Raw genomic sequence first — 4,876 nt, forward strand, 5'->3', positions numbered from 1 at the left:
TCTGGGTCCCTGCCTGCGGAATGAGACGGGGCTGGGGCCGTGCCTCCATTTTGTCAGTAATGCCTAACGCGGTTCCCGACATGCTTCCATGTCCTGGCAATTGTAAACAGTGCTGCGATGAACACTGGAGTACACACGTCTGTTTCAATTCTAGTTTCCTTGGTATGTATACCCAGCAGTGGGATTGCTGGGTCATATGGCAGTTCTATTTCCAGTTTTTTAAGGAATCTCCACACTGTTATCCATAGTGGCTGTACTAGTTTGCATTCCCACAAACAGTGTAAGAGGGTTCCCTTTTCTCTGCACCCTCTCCAGCATTTATTGTTTGTAGACTTTTTGATAGCAGCCATTCTGACTGGCATGAAATGGTACCTCATTGTAGTGTTTTTTTTTTTTTTTTAATTTTATTTTATTTTTAAACTTTACAATATTGTATTAGTTTTGCCAAATATCAAAATGAATCCGCCACAGGTATACCTGTGTTCCCCATCCTGAACCCTCCTCCCTCCTCGCTCCCCATACCCTCCCTCTGGGTCGTCCCAGTGCACCAGCCCCAAGCATCCAGTATCGTGCATCGAACTTTGATTTGCATTTCTCTGATAATGAGTGATATTGAGCATCTTTTCATGTGTTTGTTAACCATCTGTATGTCTTCTTTGGAGAAATGTCTGTTTAGTTCTTTGACCCATTTTTTGATTGGGTCATTTATTTTTCTGGAATTGAGCTGCTTATGTATTTTTGAGATTAATTCTTTGTCAGTTGATTCATTTGCTATTATTTTCTCCCATTCTGAAGGCTGTCTTTTCACCTTGCTTATAGTTTCCTTGTTGTGCAACAGCTTTTAAGTTTAATTAGGTTCCATTTAAAAATTTTTGCTTTTATTTCCATTACTCTGGGAGATGGGTCATAGAGGATCCTGCTGTGATTTATGTCGGAGGGTGTTTTTTGCCTATGTTTTCCTCTAGGAGTTTTATAGTTTCTGGTATTATATTTAGATCTTTAATCCATTTTGAGTTTATTTTTGTGTATGGTGTTATAACGTGTTCTAGTTTCATTCTTTTACAAGTGGTTGACCAGTTTTCCCAGCAACACTTGTTAAAGAGATTGTCTTTTCTCCATTGTATATTCTTGCCTCCTTTGTCAAAGACAAGGTGTCCATAGGTGCATGGATTTATCTCTGCACTTTCTATTGATCTATATTTCTGTCTTTGTGCCAGTACCATACTGTCTTGATGACTGTAGCTTTGTAATATAGTCTGAAGTCAAGCAGGTTGATTCCTCCAGTTCCATTCTTCTTTCTCAAGATTGCTTTGGCTATTTGAGGTTTTCTGTATTTCCATACAAATTGTGAAATTATTTGTTCTAGGTCTCTGAAAAATACTGTTGGTAGCTTGATAGGGATTGCATTGAATCTATAGATTGCTTTGGGTAGTATACTCATTTTCACTATATTGATTGTTCCAATCCATGAACATGGTACATTTCTCCATCTATTTGTGTCATCTTTGATTTCTTTCACCAGTGTTTTATAGTTTTCTATATATAGGTCTTTTGTGTCTTTACATAGATTTATTCCTAAGTATTTTATTCTTTTCACTGCAATGGTGAATAGAATTGTTTCCTTAATTTTCTTTCTGTTTCCTCATTGTTAGTATAGAGGAATGCAAGGGATTTCTGTGTGTTAATTTTATATCCTGCAACTTTACTGTATTCATTGATTAGCTCTAGTAATTTTCTGGTGGAATCTTTAGGGTTTTCTTTGTAGAGGATCATGTCATCTGCAAACAGTGAGAGTTTTACTTCTTCTTTTCAAATCTGGATTCCTTTTATTTATTTTTCTTCTCTGATTGCTGTGGCTAAAACTTCCAAAACTATGTTGAATAGTAATGGTGAGAGTGGGCACCCTTGTCTTGTTCCTGATTTTAGGGGAAATACTTTCAATTTTTCACCATTGAGGATAATGTTTGCTGTTGGTTTATCATATATGGCTTTTATTATGTTGAGGTATGTTCCTTCTACTCCTGCTTTCTTTTTTATCATAAATGGATGCTGAAATTTGTCAAAGGCTTTCTCTGCATCTATTGAGATAATCATATGGTTTTTATCTTTCAATTTGTTAATGTGGTGTATCACATTGATTCATTTGCAAATGTTGAAGAATCCTTGCATCCCTGGGGTAAAGCCCACTTGGTCATGATATATGATGTTTTTAATATGTTGTTGGATTCTGTTTGCTAGAATTTTGTTGAGGATTTTTGCATCTATGTTCATCAGTGATATTGGCCTGTAGTTTTCTTTTTTTTTTGTGGCATCTTTGGTTGTGGTATTAGGGTGATGGTGGCCTCATAGAATGAGTTTGGAAGTTTACCTTCCTCTGCAATTTTCTGGAAGAGTTTGAGTAGGATAGGTGTTAGCTCATCTCTAAATTTTTGGTAGAATTCAGCTGTGAAGCCGTCTGGACCTGGGCTTTTGTTTGCTGGAAGATTTCTGATTACAGTTTCAATTTCTGTGCTTGTGATGGGAGGGTTAAGGTTTTCTATTTATTCCTGGTTCAGTTTTGGAAAGTTATACTTTACTAAGAATTTGTCCATTCCTTCCACGTTGTCCATTTCATTGGCACATAGTTGCTGATAGTAGTCTCTTATGATCCTTTGTATTTCTGTGTTGTCTGTTGTGATTTCTCCATTTTCATTTCAATTTTGTTGATTTGATTCTTCTCCCTTTGTTTCTTGATGAGTCTGGCTAATGGTTTGTCTATTTTATTTATCTTCTCAAAGAACCAGCTTTTAGCTTTGTTGATTTTTGCTATGGCCCCTTTGTTTCTTTTTCATTTATTTCTGCCCTAATTTTTATTATTTCTTTCCTTCTACTGACTCTGGGGTTCTTCATTTCTTCTTTTTATAGTTGCTTTAGGTGTAGAGTTAGGTTATTTATTTTATTTTTCTCTTGTTCCTTGAGGTAAGCTTGTTTTGCTATGAAACTTCTCCTTAGCACTGCTTTTACAGAATCCCATAGGTTTGGGGTTGTTGTGTTCTCATTTTCATTCATTTCTATGCATATTTTAATTTATTTTTTGATTTCTTCTGTGATTTGTTGGTTATTCAGAAGTGTGTTGTTTAGCCTCCATGTGTTTGTATTTTTAATAGTTTTCTTCCTGGAGTTGACATCTAAAAAACAGTGCTTAGATGCCACGAAGTAGGTGGCAACGCCTTAACCATATGAATGTTGTCAGGCCAGAGAGCCTCTTCCATTCTTGTCAAGGGGAGTGCTAACCTTCTCTCCTTTTATACAACACATCAATCTTGTATTTTAACAAAAAAGATAACAAGTCCTGGGCTTCAAGTATTCCAGTAGCAACATTTATTTCTATAGAATTTTAAAATATTGATTTATTTTTATTGTACTTAACAGTCATCTTTTATTTATGGCAAGAGAAGCTAGTTTTCTAATTATAATAAGAAAATAATGTCTTTTAAATATATGTACTTTAAGAGGAAAAGTACTTGATTTAAAAATATAATAAGTAAATAATAGTAAAATTGCTAGTTAAGGTGAATATATTGTTATAGAAATTTATTGAGAAATAATTATTGTAGAATACTGCCATATTCTTCTTTCTAAATATTATGGTGTTAGGAACAAGATTGATATTGCTCTAACTTTTCATACCCAAACAATAGGTAATATAATCACTGCAAGATAGCCAAATTACCTAAAGATGATGCATTCTACTCACAAAAATTCTATTTATATCTTTGGAGTAAAATCTCATTTTTTTCCCCAGGCTATCCTCAATTTGATAAAAGACTTAAAAATATTTTTTGAGACATAATTCATATATCATAAATTTATTTATTTAAATGCTTTTTTTTAGTATATTCACAGAGCTGTGCAACCATTATCATAATAAATCTTTACAAAATTTTCATCACTCTCCTGCAAAAAGCCTATACTTATCAGTAGTCACTCCCGATTTCTCCCCAAACCTCGTGTCTCAGGCCCCAGGCAAGCACTCATTTCTTCTCTGTTAATTTAGATTAACTTATTCTGGACATTTTGTATGTATGGACGCACACAGTGTGTAGTCTTTTGTGACTGGCTTCTTTCACTTAGCATAATGTTTTCAAGGTGCATCCTTGTTGTAGCAAGTATTGGTACATTATTCCTTTTATTGCCAAATAATATCCCAGGTGGCACTAGTGGTAAAGAATACACCTGCCAGTGTAGGAGATGAAAGAGACACAGGTTTGATCCCTGGGTTGGGAAAAGCCCCTGGATAGGAAATGACACCAGTATTCTTGCCTGAAAAATTCCATGGACAAAGAGCCTGGTGGGCTATAGTCCATTGGGGCTGGAAAGATTTGGACATGACTGAGCACACACACACACACACACTGTTCCATTGTATAGATACATCCCATTTTATTTATCCATTCATCATTTGATGCACATTTGGGCTGTTTCCACTTTTTAGCTATTATGAATAATGCTGCTCTGAATATTTGTGTATTTTGGTGCAGGCATATGTATTCATTTCTCTTGATAAATATCTAGCTGTGAAATTGCTGGATCATATGGTAATTCTGTGTTTGGTTCTTTGGGGAACTGCCAAATTGTATTCCAAAATGGCTACACTATTTTTGCCTTTCTACCAATGGTGTTTGAGAATTCAAATTTCTCTACCTCTTCACCAACACTAGTGACCGACACTTTGATCACAGCAATGCTAGCTGGATGTGACATGATATCTCATTGCAGTGCTTATTTTTACTTTTGTGTGCTTACTGGCCATTCAGATTTCTTCTCTAGAGATATCTCTGGTCTGATCATTTGCTCATTTTTAAATGGGTTATTTATCCTTTTGTTACTGAATTTC

General features: G+C 35.2%; 1 non-coding gene across 1 annotated transcript; it reads right to left on the reverse strand.

Annotated features, from left to right (window-relative positions):
* Positions 1 to 3,169: 3,169 nt before the first annotated feature.
* On the reverse strand, positions 3,170 to 3,295 carry LOC139179267 (U6atac minor spliceosomal RNA). The gene has a single exon (XR_011563651.1). It is a non-coding gene; the product is annotated as a U6atac minor spliceosomal RNA (small nuclear RNA).
* Positions 3,296 to 4,876: the final 1,581 nt, after the last annotated feature.

This window comes from Bos indicus, chromosome 2 (genome assembly GCF_029378745.1).
Source record: "Bos indicus isolate NIAB-ARS_2022 breed Sahiwal x Tharparkar chromosome 2, NIAB-ARS_B.indTharparkar_mat_pri_1.0, whole genome shotgun sequence".
NCBI lineage: Eukaryota > Metazoa > Chordata > Mammalia > Artiodactyla > Bovidae > Bos > Bos indicus.